The following is a 14,041-nucleotide window of genomic DNA, read 5'->3' on the forward strand; positions in this document are numbered from 1 at the left end:
AGTGGAAGTTTGTGGCCGCGGGGCCGAGAGGCCCAAGGATGTGGCCGTAGCCCGGGAGTCCTTGAAGCGAGCCAGCGCACTGTCCGCTTTCTCACCAAAAAGGCGAGCGCCATCAAAAGGCATGTCCATGAGGGCGCTCTGGACATCCCCTGAAAAAGACGTGGACCGCAGCCAGGCGTGACGTCGAAGCGCCACCTTGGTAGAAATCGCCCTACCCAGCGAGTCCGTAGTGTCGAGTCCACATCGGATTGCATGGCGCGCTGCCTCTCTCCCATCGGCCAGGGCCGAGGAAAGCCGCGCCTTCTCCGGGCACAGTGGCAGCACGTCCTCCACCGCATCCCACAGAGAGTGGGAATAACGGTCCAAGAGACAGGCGGTGTTCAAAGACCGCAGGCCCAAACTGAGCGAGGAGAACAGCTTCTTACCAAACTATTCCAGTCTCTTGGAATCCCGGTCCGGAGGAGCGGACGGGAAGGAGGATTGGGAGGTAGAGGCCTGGATAACCAGACTCTCGGGTGTTGGGTGTTGGGACAGAAAACTGGGGTCGCCCGGAGCAGGGCGGTGGCACCTGGCAACGTTCCTATCCACAGGAGGGACTGTGGAGGGCTTAGACCAGGTGCCCTGCAGAACGTCAGTGAGGGCCTCATTGAATGGCAGCAGAGGCTCAGTGGAGCATGCGGCAGACTGAAGCACCTCAGTGAGGATGTTAGTCCTCACAGCCACGGCAGGCAGCTCAAGCCCAAGGGCTTCGGCCGCCTTGCACAGCACCACAGAAAAAGCTGGACCCTCCTCCGAAGCCACAGTCGGAGGAGAGCTGAATCCAGTGTCCGGTGAGGTATCCAACCCACTGGCCTCCCCCAGTTCATCTGCCCAGTCCTGTGCAAGTTGGCTCTGAAGGGCCATAGGGTCATCAGACCCCTCCCAGTCGCCACCGTCATCCGATTCCTGGTAAACAGGCGGAATGATCGGAGCTGGTCGATAGACAATATGCGTCTCTAGCGGCGTCGGATGCGGCGTTGGGCAGCGCCGCATCGGCGTCGGGACCGGACAGGGGTTGAACCAGGGATAGACGTCGACCGGAGCCGGCGTCGGGGGTGGTATCGGTGTCGGCGCCGGCGAAGGAGGCGTTACGAGGTCGACTGGCGTCGACGGGGGCCCAGGCTCGGGCCCCTCGGGGACCTGCAGCGTCGGGGCCGGAGCCTCCAACGGCGCCGGGGCCGGAGGCACGCGAGGTCGCCCAGTCGAGTCCGCGGGGCCCGAAGGCGCGCCAGCGGGCGTCGACGGCGGGGCCAGGTTCCTCATGGCCGAGAGGAAGGCACTGACCTCCGCCGGCGTCGCGTCAGTCCCAGGGACCGTCGGGTATGGGGACATGTGCGGCGCCTGCGGAGCCGCAGGGGTGGAACCACCCGGACCCTCGGCCGAGTCGCGCGACCGGCGAGGGGAGTCCGAAGAGTGGTGTCGCCTCTTGGACTTCTTGGAGTGCCTCGACTTACCCGAAGACTTCGAGCCCGACGAGTGACGATGTCGAGTGCGGCTCCGCGACCGATCCTTGGACCTCCTCCTGGACCGGGATCGAGAGCGGCGCGGAGCCGATTGGCGAAGCTCGAGAAGCTTGCGGGACCGCTCCCGCCTAGCTTTCGAGGTCAGGGCCATACAATCAGAGCACGACGCCGCGTCGTGGTCGAGGCCCAAGCAGTACAGGCACCGGCGGTGATGATCTGTCACCGACATCAGTCGGTGACAGTCGTCGCAGGCCTTGAAACCAGGCATCCTACCGGCACCGGAGTCGAGAAATGACCAAAAAGAGTCAAAAAAGTTAGTCAAAAATTGACTAAGGGGTAGCACTCCCGGATCGGCGCTTACTGGCGCGGAAAAAAAGAAGAACTGACGTCAGCGCGCGATGGCGGCGTCTAAGTACTCTGACGACGTAATTCCGGCGCACGACACAGACGACGGACGCAGAGCCGCAGACTACACCTAGCGACGCGCAAGGGGTATTGCGGACGAAAAATCTTCCGGATCCAGTCTGACGCCTGGGGATATTCTAAGGTGAGGAATCTAACTAACGTGTTTCTTTCAGATATACAAAGCAACACACACAGTGTGGAGATAACATAGGAAGGCAAAAAAAATAACACTGCCTTTAAAAGTAATAAATACATTTTAAAACACCATCATTAGAATTGTAGGTATACAAGGGTGGACAACGGGGAGGCGGGTGGGTCAGTGAGGAATCCACAGGCAGATACTGTATCCACCAGAAAACTTGTTCTTCTGATGGATACATCTGCCAGTGGATTCCTCACCTTGTGAAAAGATTCCCACAGCAGTCCCACTCCCGGAGGAGGGTGTCCACCCTTCTATACCAGAAAGTCCTGAAGGACGGAACGAGCAAAGTGTTCGTCCCTCCTCACCTCAGAGTCCAAGTAGTAATGCTTTGCAAAAGTGAGAAGGGAGGCCCAAGTTGCCGCCCTACAAATGTCCTCCACAGGAACACCTCTAGACAAAGCAGAAGTGGAAGACTTGGCTCTAGTAGAATGAGCCCTTAAACCCTCTGGAGGTTCCTTACCGGCCAAAGAGTAGCATATCTTGATGCATAAGACAATCCATCTGGAAAGGGTGCACTTCTGCCTTTCCTGCAGCCAACAAGGCCCACGAAGAGCTGGTAGTCAACTCGAAAGTCTTTTGCCCTGTCAAGGTAGAAGCTCACCGCCCTCTTAGGGTCCAAGCGGTGAAGTCTCTCCTCCTCCTTGGAAGGGTGAGGGGGGAGGATAGAAGGTAGGGTGGGTAATGGACTGCCCCAGAAGGAAGGGAGTCACCACCTTAGGCAGAAAAGCAGCCCTGGTCCTGAGTACCATTCTTTCAGCATGAATGGTCAAGAACGGGAGTTTTGAACTTAGAGCTTGAAGCTCACTTACCCTCCTTGCCGAGGTGATCGCAATGAGAAAAACCATCATGAAAGACAACAGTCTCAAGGGACACTTGTGGAAGGGATCGAAGGGAGAACCCATCAGATAAGTTAAGACAAGATTTAAGTCCCATTGAGGCACAATAAAAGGAGTTGGAGGAAACTTGTTTGTAAGGCCTTTCAGAAACCGTAAAACAATAGGCGATTTAAACAATGATGGTTGATCCGGCCAACACAGGAATGCCGACAAGGCTGAAAGACATCCCTTCACAGTGGCTACAGCAAAACCTTGCTGAGCAAGAGAAAGGGCAAACTGAAGAATGTCAGATAAACAAGCCCTCAAAGTACCGTTCCTATGAACAGGTTGCGCTGAGAGGGCACAAGGTGAGATTTGGGCACGTTTATCGAAAAACCCAATTTGTACAACAGCCGAGTTGTAATATGCAGATGATGAAGCACATTCTCTGGCGACCCCGCTTTGATCAGTCAGTCGTCCAGATAGGGGAAAACTGAAATCCCCGACCTTCTGAGATGGGCTGCCACCACTGCCATCACCTTCGTGAAGACTCGAGGTGCAGTAGTAAGACCAAACGGAAGGACCGCAAACTGATAATGTTGCGACCCTACCGTAAACCGGAGATACTTCCTGTGCGACTTCAGGATGGGGATGTGAAAATACGCATCCTGCAAATCGATCGACACCATCCAGTCCTCCTGATGCAGTGCTTGAAGAACCTGCGCAAGGGTGAGCATCTTGAACTTCTCTTGCTTCAGAAAAAGATTCAAGATCCTGAGGTCCAATATTGGACGCAATCTGCCGTCCTTTTTCGCAATCAGGAAATACCGGGAGTAGCATCCCTGACTCCGTTCCTGCTCTGGAACCACCTCTATTGCACCTTTTTTCAGTAACATCAGGAACTTCCTCCTGCAGGAGAAGGTGGTCCTCTGTGCAAGCCCCTTGACAAGGAGGGTAATTTGGAGGGAATTCCTGAAATGGAAGGGCGTACCCATTTTCTACAAGATCTAGAACCCAAAGGTCTGTAGTAACCGATTCCCAATCTTGTAGAAAATGGGTAAGCCGACCCACCACAGGACCAGCATGATCCAGAATGGTGGATCTAGGGCTGCTTTGCAGTGGTGGGAGGGGCTGAGGAGAAGGGGGAGGAGAGCTGTCGACCTCGAGTGCGACCCCTGATCCTGCCTCTGTAGCTCTTATTCAGAGTGCTCTGCTGCTGCTGTTGCTGCTGGGGCTGTATGTAAGAACGAAAGGTTGAACTTCCGAAGCACCTGTACCTCTTGAACGTACCCCTTGGTTGAGATTGAAGGCCCAAAGATTTAGCTGTGGCCTTACTCTCTTTAAATCTTTCAAGCGCAGCATCTGCTTTCTTGCCAAAAAGTCCAGAGCCATCAAAAGGCAAGTCCAAGAGCGTTGACTGGACATCAGGGGAGAACTCTGAAGATTTAAGCCACGCACTCCTCCTGGTGGCAACAGAAGACCCCATGACTCTTGCAACCGAGTCTCAACTCTGCAGAATGCAACTGCAGATCTAAAAGTTCAGCCACCTTCTTTAGAACGGCATGGTATGGTGCCACATCCTTTGAAGGAGCATCAGAAGGAGGAGTAATCTCCCATTCAAGTGATAAGTCCAGGCCACTAGCCTCCTTCAACTCATCAAATACCTCGTCCGATTCCATAAACTCACCTTCCTCTACTTCCTCCATCAGGTACCTCTGTTCATCCAGCACCCTTTGGGCCTCCCTCCTGACCTGATCCTCACAACCAGAGTCGGCGGCGCCGTGACCGAATCATGCGGCGCTGGAGCCGGCGTCGAGCGCGGATCCAATCGAACAAGGTTGAGTCGGCGCCGGTACTCGGCGCCGGTAGATGCCAAGACGGCGTCGCCGGAAAAAATGGCATGAAGGGAGCCTGAGGATAAGCTTGGGGAACTCACAAACTGAAGGCCATAGGACCCGAAGGAGCACCAGAGGGGTACATGGCTCTGGAGAAGACTCCGTACATAGCATTAAGATAATGCGTAGGGACCTGACCTAGGGTCCTGGAAACGCAGGATATTGTTCAGGCATCACTGGACTCGGGCCGACTGGCGCTGATGGTGGAATCAACGGAGCCGAAGGCTCACTCGGAGCAGGAGGCTCCTTACACGGAACTGGAGCCGGCGTCTGAGATGGAGCTGGCGTCTGAGATGGAGCCGGGGCCTGAGAATGCTCCGGTGAAGCCACAGGTGACGATAGGCCAATAGGTGAATCCGGAACAGGAGATACAAAGTCCTTACGGCGTCGAGAGGGCGATGTCGATCTCGGAGCCGCATCCCTATCCGAGTGATGTCGAGATGAGTGCCTCTTCTTTTTCTTGTGCTTCTTAGACTTAGAAGCATGCCCCGAAGTCGACTTCGACCTCGATCTTCTCCGGTCTCTCTTTTCCTTCTTCATCCTGGCGATGAACAACTTCGCTAACCCTCTCCTTAAGAGCCTTGGAACTCATCTTGCGACAGCAAGAACATCCTTCCACTTCATGGTCCGATGACAGGCACCACACGCAGTCTTCATGCGGATCCGTTATCGACATGCGTTTCCCACATTCTCGGCAAGGTTTAAAGCCAGACTTCGTTGACATTTCAGCTGAAGAAGAGAAAACCAGCAGAAAACAAAGTAACAAGAACAGCTACAGAGAGAGAGTCCTGAAATCCGTTGGCGTCGATGGTGCGGAAAAAAGGGAACGGACGCCGACGAGATCTTCATATGGAGCCGGTGACGTAAGCAGAGTCGCGAGCGGAGCCGTGTCTCTGTGACGTCGTCTTCGACCTCATCAGTGTGGACTGCTACAAAAGTTTCCGAATGTTGCTGGCGCAGGGGATATTCACAAGGTGAGGAATCCACTGGCAGATGTATCCATCAGAAGCTGTTATCCTTGAGTGGAGTTTCGTTGGTGTCCATTTTGAGACTGAAGATGTCAAGGATCAACGTGGATCCTTGGGGATGCTGGAAGTGATGGGGGACCTTCTGAGACCCAGAGGAACCCATGTGCACAAACAAGTGTCAGCTGAAAAGGTAGGAAAAGAACCAGCGGCAAATGTCACTAGTGAATCCTATCAGAGACACAGGATAGTCACTTATGCTGACAGGTGTCAACTGTATTGACTCCTGGTGGCTGAAAGGGCCAGTAAAAGGGATGAGGAGGGGGGGGGGGGGGGGGGGGGGGGGAGGCCGCGTCATCATTGTCTAGTTAGAAAGGAGGATGGTTATAACCTTAGACAGTAAAGCTTGAATTCAGATTAATAGTTGTGCAGGAGGTGGTTCATGTAGTGATCTTGGATGTATGCACAGACTTTTTTCGATGGTCTGGTCAATGAAAGTTAGGAGAGCAGTGGGTTAGTAGTTGGTGAGGTTATCGAGGAGCGGGAGGATCTGGCCTCTGCCTTAAATGATGGAGACATAGACAGTGATGAGCACGAACAAGACGTTCTCCTTGAACAGCATGTACGACAGTCATACAAAGTGGCTTTCAGGGAGTTATGAATACTGAGGATTTAAGAGGCAGGGATTCGAAGGATGACCGTTGTGGGGGTTCAGCGCAGAGGCATGAGTGTAGGAGTCGCAGGCTTGGTGTTGCTGATTTGCTGTCAGATCTGTATTTTTTCACTTGAGGTTGTTGGCATTTCACTTGCCTGCAGAGTGTAGGTTTGGAGTGTCAAGGTTAGTGCAATGAGCGGAGTGTTAAGCTAGACTGAACTATGTCAACAATGCAGATATGAACCTGGGATTTGGTTCTTTGAGGTACGATCCCCTAAAATTAGTAAATATTCTACCATCTTATAAATCACCACCACAATATAGCCTACTACCCACATTACTTCTAAATAATGTGGCCAGACAGTCTGAACCTTCTTTTAATGCCCTCATGTTCCGTTCATCCTGGGTACCAGCTTTATCCTTAACACTAATGAGCCCAACAATACTTAACACCTCTCCCACTCCACCATTAAAAGCAAAAAAATTCTCATACAGATGTGGGATTTATGCAGATTACTTTTGGGTCAGGGTCCTTGTGTTTACTATGATGTTTCTGCTGTGGCTTGAAGGTTCAGAGCCATAATTGTCTTTTGTGAGCAGATTGCGTTTAGGCCTCCGATTTCAAGCCTGACAAAATGTTTTAAAATTTTAACTTGTATTGCTATCTCAAAATCAAGTAGTTTGAGAACAAGATACTGCGTAGATGGACCCTTTGTGCACTCAGTGATTGAGGTTGGTGATTATATCCACTTCGTTGTCTTTTCAGTTCATTCAGGGGATCAAATTCTCCCATATTGCAGACACATGACAACACACTATTTGCACTGTATTAGGAATTTTCTGTGACTCTGAACAACTAGATAAAAGCATGACACATACAATGACAGTTCAAACCACAAAAACATCTAAAACAATGCAAGTATTAAAAAAAAGTCCTTTTTAAACTGCCTTGGATCACTGTTCATGTTCTCAAATCAAAGATCAGACTTTAGTCCTCCTCCTGTAAAGCCTTTTTTCTTTATATATTCCTAGTGTATGTTCATTCTAGCTTTGCTCTAACACCATCCTCAGTAGAAGCTGATCAAGGTGGTGTTCATTGAAATTTGTGAATAGAATGCTTGGAGGAGATATGTTGAAAGTCAGAATAGCAAATCCTCACTGGAGAGAGTCTGTTTTATACTACTCTGCCAAGTATTTGAGAATGCTTCCTCCAAGAATGGATAACTTTGAGGGTGTATTATGGAAGGCATGACTGATGTGGGTTTACCTGCGGATTAGCCTCCACTGCTACTTGAAGGGTTACTAGGAGGACACAGCTGTGTCGGCTACTGCAGATAGGATAGTTACCAGTAATGCTAATAAACCCGTAAGCATTAACAAAGGTAAGCACAATTGGTATACAATTCTTTTCACCTTTTCCAGACCTCTAACTTTGAGTGTGATGGCCTCCACCTTTACTTTGCGCATCTCAGCTGTGGGTGTGGAGTCGTGAATTTTCAGCTTTAACACAGTCTTAATGAAGATCTTTGTATCAACATACTAAAGAAAATCCATAGACCGCTTTACCCGAGACCTCAGTTGATGCACTTATGACATAGTTGAATAGCACTCTTAATATCAGCTTTAAAAAACCTTGCCTTTCTACTTGGGTGAATGTTCTTATAAGGCAGCCGCAATAACCCAGAGGAACAGTTGCGCTAGTCTCCTATTGTAGTAGTTGAACTATCACAGATTTTTTAACAAATGGAATGAGTTTTGTCTCTCCTTGCACGTTGCTACTAAGATGGGGAGGGTAAGACTTTAATGATGAAAGCATTATGGAGTTCGCTCTCTCCTTGGAAATGTAGTGTAACATTGTGGAGCACTGGGTTTAAACAATTGAGGTTTAGTACTGTTGTTGCCAGTGTAAGTAAGCGGTCCGTTTTGGGCTGCAGGATACTACAGACCAAAGGAATTAGTGGTCATATATAAGTTCTGGGCCATACTATTTCTAAAATCTCAGAACTGCTGGCAGAGGAATTTCAAAACAAAGTTTATATTCTGTTGCTTCCTGTGCAAAAACATCTTGAAGTGCTAACAATGTCCACTGGTGAATGCTCCTGAAGGGGATCTCAAAGGGAGATAACAGCACACAGACAATGAAGACTAATGTAGTCTCTTCTGTATATCCGAGGTCCTCCTGAAGGCTGGTTAAATTTTGATTTCCACATATAGTGTGCATCAGCCCGGAATTGGCAGAGGTCTTTTCTCTGGTGTCCCTCCATGATGATGCATAAGAATAATGTAACTCACCTGTAAGTACAGATCGACAGCATGGATATCTTTCATATATTCACCTGCCTGAATCCCTACCAGTCGTCGAAGTGTGAGCCCTTCAGTAACTTTAAAACAGCAGTGAGATTATAACCTGCCTGATGGGCCTTAAACCAGTTAATGAGAAAGAGAAACAGCTCAACGTATTGGGAAAGAGGAAAATATATGCGTTCAACCGCTCTATCTACATACCCTGCCTTCAAGAAGTAGCACTGGCTAAAATTGTCAGATGTGTCTTCCATGATGCCACATGAAATGTCTTTCTCGTGAAATGCGTTGTAGTGGGTTCCTATAACTGATCACTGATTTCGTAGAGCAGAAGTTGATAGTCACTGCAACCCAACTGGAGTTTATTTATTTGGATAAAGGGTAGCCCTTTCAAGGTTTTGAGAATGTAACTTATAGTTCATTAAAAGTCTGGTAAGTCGTTTTTCTAAATAAAATTTCAAACATCCGTGCACATCAAGAGAATGCAAGTGTCTCTGTTGTCTGATGGGTGCTGGATAAATAAACCTTTAGGCGCAATCGATTCCTTAAGCTGAACGCCAGTGAGCATGTTTGGAATTAAATGTGTGCTCACTGCTACTGTGTCATTGCTGAACTGTAGAACCAGCTTTTTCACCACAAATACCTGAATTTCTCTCACCTGCCTGGCAGATATTATGGTGGACAGCAACACTTTCGAGAGGGATTTGAGACTTGCTCTGTGTATTACTTTGAATGGGATCCTCATTAAGTGCTGCAACAGAGTGTTATACTCCCATTTTGCCAATGGACACCATGCCAGTAAGACCATTACCAAATTTCATGACTATCTTGCCCGTAAGAGTGGGTGCCAAGGAGAATATGAGAATCTTAATATATCAGCAAAATACACTTTAAGAGAGGAGTGCTTGAGTCCCGATTTTGCACATTCTAGCAATTCAGGAAATATTTGTCAAGGATGAACAGAGAAAGGATGAGAGCCTTTAGGTGAGCACTAGTTGCAGAATCACTCCCATTTTGCTTTGTATGTGTTAATGTATTCCACTCATCTAGACCAAAAAGTCTCTGCAGTATAGAGAAATATCCAATTAAGTAAACTCATTCAGGAGCCAAGCAAACTTATTCAGAAGCTAAGCCAATAGCTACAGTGACACAGGGCTGCAATGTTAGTCTTGGTCCAGGCACGTTGAGGGAAAATACATCTATAGGAAGGAAGAATGAAGACGTTAACTAATATCAAAAGATGACATGATTGACCCTTCCATATGGAGCTGAAGTGCATCACACTGAACTGCTTTTGCAAGAAGACACTGAACCCTCAAAAATATAGGATTGATCTCCTTTCTGACAGACCTTTTCTTCCCCAGAAAGAAACTGGAATAGGAAGCTGCATTTCTTCAAGTCTTGGGAACTAACGTACAAGTTACTTACCTTCGGTAACGATGTATCTGGTAGAGACGATTCTAGCCGCAGATTCCTTAACGTAGAATTATCCCCAGGCGTGAGACTGGACCCGCAAAACTTTCTTGCCCAGCATCTCTGTGCGCCGGGGGGGAGGTACCAGGCGACTCCGCCCGACGTCCTCCGCGGGCGTGACGTCAGCGAGGTCACACAAGCCCCACCTCGGCACGCTGACGTCAGTTTGCTTCGGAGAACTTTTCCTCACCACAACGCGGAGCCATCGCAACAAAACTGAGGAGAGCATGCGCGAAAAAACCAGAGAAACAAAATCGAGAGAAACAAAAGGGGAATAACAGCACCAGGAGGCACTAAGGCATCAGAAGGCGACAACAGTAGGCCAGAGCAGGAAAAGAGCAGAGCACCACTCTGAGGAACAACTGTGCAAGGCAAGGCTAAAACACCAGGCGCCAGTAAAGCACCAGAAGGCCAGAGCAGCGAAGCCATAGCAAGAAAAGCGCAAGCACCACTCCGTGGAACCACCTTGCAAGCCAAGGCAAGAACCCTCCTGGAGGCACGAGCAGGAGAAAGCACCGCGACAAAAAGAGAACGAGAGAGAGCAAGAGGGAGAGAGAGAGAGCAAGAGGGAGAGAGAGAGAGCAAGAGGGAGAGAGAGAGAGCAAGAGGGAGAGAGAGAGAGCAAGAGGGAGAGAGAGAGAGCAAGAGGGAGAGAGAGAGAGCAAGAGGGAGAGAGAGAGAGCAAGAGGGAGAGAGAGAGAGCAAGAGGGAGAGAGAGAGAGCAAGAGGGAGAGAGAGAGAGCAAGAGGGAGAGAGAGAGAGCAAGAGGGAGAGAGAGAGAGCAAGAGGGAGAGAGAGAGAGCAAGAGGGAGAGAGAGAGAGCAAGAGGGAGAGAGAGAGAGCAAGAGGGAGAGAGAGAGCAAGAGGGAGAGAGAGAGCAAGAGGGAGAGAGAGAGCAAGAGGGAGAGAGAGAGACTGCAACCACAAGGGGAAGGGCCACAAGCCCGAAACAAAGGAGCAACAGCAATCCATCCCCAGACCACCTGCCAAGGATGGCTATACCATCCGCAGACTACAGTGCCAAAGAGGGCCATAACCTCTGCAAAGACAGGTAAAAGAACTCCCAACGAAGAAGACCGGTTGAAATCAGAGACCCCAACAACAGAGGGAAAGAGCAAAAGTAGGCCATCACGACTGCATAAACCCAAGCAGAGGGTCCTCGCAGAACGGGGAGGAAGGGCGGGTCGTGAAGGAATCTGCGGCTAGAATCGTCTCTACCAGATACATCGTTACCGAAGGTAAGTAACTTGTACATCTGATAGACTACTAGCCAAAGATTCCTTAACGTAGAATAGATACCCTAGCCATACTCAGAAGGGAGGAGGGCCTGCGAGAAAGCCTTCCCCACCAGGAGAGATACAGGGCCCCAGCAGGGGACATGTCACAGGGACAAGAAGGGAAAGGCCAGGAAATCCTAAGCCCAACCAAGGGAGAACTGCCCAACACCCCACAGGGGCAGATAGTGCCCTAATAGCCTCAAGGAACACAAGGACCACCTCAACCCCTAGGGAGAAGAGGGAGAACCGGAGGCAGGGCCCACTGGAAGAAACACATACACAGTGACAAAGTTGAACACACCCCGTCCGCAAGCAGCGGACAAAGCAGGGACGGTTGCAACACCAAAAGTGCAGACAGAAGAAGAAGAAAAAGAGCACAAGAGAATGCATCAAAGGCCACAACGGTGTAGCAGAACAAGAGGCCAGCACTGGCATGACCGCCAGCAGCGGACAACACCACGGAACGATGCACCCAGGATAAGCGAGGCGTCAGCCAAAGGCAGAGGCCAAGAAGGGCCAGGACACGCCCCAAGGGAGGGGCCGGCGCACACTGACCCACGAATGAAGGAGAGAGAGGACGGCGGACCAAGCCGTCCGCCACAACACAAAAACCAGGGAAACCAGTCCCTACCTTGGACACCAGACAGAGGACCAAGGCGGACAGAAATGTAACACCGCTACAACGCAATGCCGCAGAGAGCATGTCGGACTAGGCCAGTGACACAGCGATCCAGGAGAAGGACAGGCCGGGGCACCACACAAGCCAATCCAAAACCATCAGCAAGAACATCGCACCTGCGATATACCGTGACGCCACGGAGAGCCGAAGCCCGAAGGATGACCACACCTCCCCAGCACAGAATAGAGCTATATAATAGCTACCAGTACCCCACATAGGGCAAGTTACGTCCCAGAACATGGGAACCCTCTTAGGAAAAAGTTCCGCAGCAGAGGACAAACAGAAAAACCTGCGGAGAAAACCACAGATGGCTTGCCAAGCAGCCAACAAGAATACACAGAAGGCCTAATCTCAGGGCCTACACTGCTTACAACAGCCAGAACCACAAGTCAAACAAAGGCCGGCCCAGCAGCCAACAGCACCAAAGTCCTAACCAAAGGACCCGAAGGCACATCAACCACACAGAACAGACAACCTGGGCTACTCGCTACAAGGCCCCAGGAAAACAAAGAACACGCCCCGAAACACAGACCGACTCACAGGTCACTGAGGGGGAGGGGGAGGAGGAAGCCCCGTAAGGAACCTCGGAATGGCAGAAACCGCAGGGGCGTGGAACAAAAGAGTACCATCAAAGGGAAGGTCCACCAGCCGTTCCCCAACATTCTCCGGGAACACACTATCCCGTAGCCAGGCATGCCGACGAAGGGCCACTGAAGAAGCCATGGCACGACCAAACACCTCAAATGTCAAAAAACGAGCGAAGAATAAACGCCGCCAGCTCCCGGCCATCCAACACATGGTGCCTCAGATCAACACAGGCACCCTCCTGAGAAGAGGCAGACATAAGGGACTCCGCCGAATCCCACAAGCAAGAAGTGGCCCTAGCCAACACACAGAGTGTTAAGGGTCCGCAAAGCCGCACTGGTGGAGGCGAAGATATTGCACCCCCAGGAATCCAACCCGCGTGCCTCCCGCGACCGGAGAGACAACACCGATGGCAGGGAGGGAAAGGCAGTCTGAAAAAGAGGGTCCCTTGTGGAGGGGTGGAGGGAAAGACACAGGATCATGCGGCGCAGAAGTTGCTGGGGCACCGGGTCCCCGTGGCGGGCCGCCCCCAAGCCCCTAAAAGAAGTTTGGAGCGAAGCCTCGAAGGGAAGAAGCAGCTCCTGACCACCAGAACCCTGATGGAGAACGTCCAGAAGAACCGTGGGGAAACTGGCAGCTGGATAACCCATGCGCAGGATCCCTGCAGCCGTGGAAACCGCCTGAGCGAAGGCAGCACTCCGTGTGCGATGGCTGCAAGCTAAGGCGGCCGTCCCCCAGCCCAACCGGAGGAAGGAAAGGCCAAGCCCGAACCTGAGGCGCCTCCGGCGAAGACTGCGGGCGCGGTGACTGCGAAGAGCTGTCCTTAGAGGATGCCGGGGAAAAGTCCACGACGTGACGACCAGTCTCCGGAGAAGATGAAACCAACAACCGCTGAACCTCTGGAGAAGAGGGGGCGGCTGAAGGCGAATCAACGACTCTACGTCAGCCCGGCGCCGTAGAGTCCACCACCGGCGTCAGGTCAACGTCAACCGGCACCGAAGGGGACGCCAGAACGACCTCCACCACAACGCGCGGCGCAGGAGACCGAGGCGGGGTCGGAGCCGGGGCAGCTAAGGAACGGCCCGGAAAGGCGTCGACTCTACCTCCGACGAGGCAGCCGCCTGTGTGGAGGGACGAGGGGTGCCCAGGGACACGCCCGACCCCTAGCCAGCCCCTGCGGCGCCCCCAGAGCCAGCAGCAGCCGGCGCCTGAGCGGCGTCACCGCGGCCTCGTGGACAAACTGCAACACTTACCAACAGGTGAGCGACGCCCTTACGGCCTGGGAGA

General features: G+C 51.5%; 1 protein-coding gene across 2 annotated transcripts in view; it reads right to left on the minus strand.

Annotated features, from left to right (window-relative positions):
• The window catches only part of PPP2R2A (protein phosphatase 2 regulatory subunit Balpha), a 415,049-nt gene that overhangs the window by 55,407 nt on the left and 345,601 nt on the right, over positions 1-14,041 (minus strand). The gene's annotated exons all lie outside the window — the stretch shown is intronic.

This window comes from Triturus cristatus, chromosome 11 (genome assembly GCF_964204655.1).
Source record: "Triturus cristatus chromosome 11, aTriCri1.1, whole genome shotgun sequence".
Classification (NCBI taxonomy): domain Eukaryota; kingdom Metazoa; phylum Chordata; class Amphibia; order Caudata; family Salamandridae; genus Triturus; species Triturus cristatus.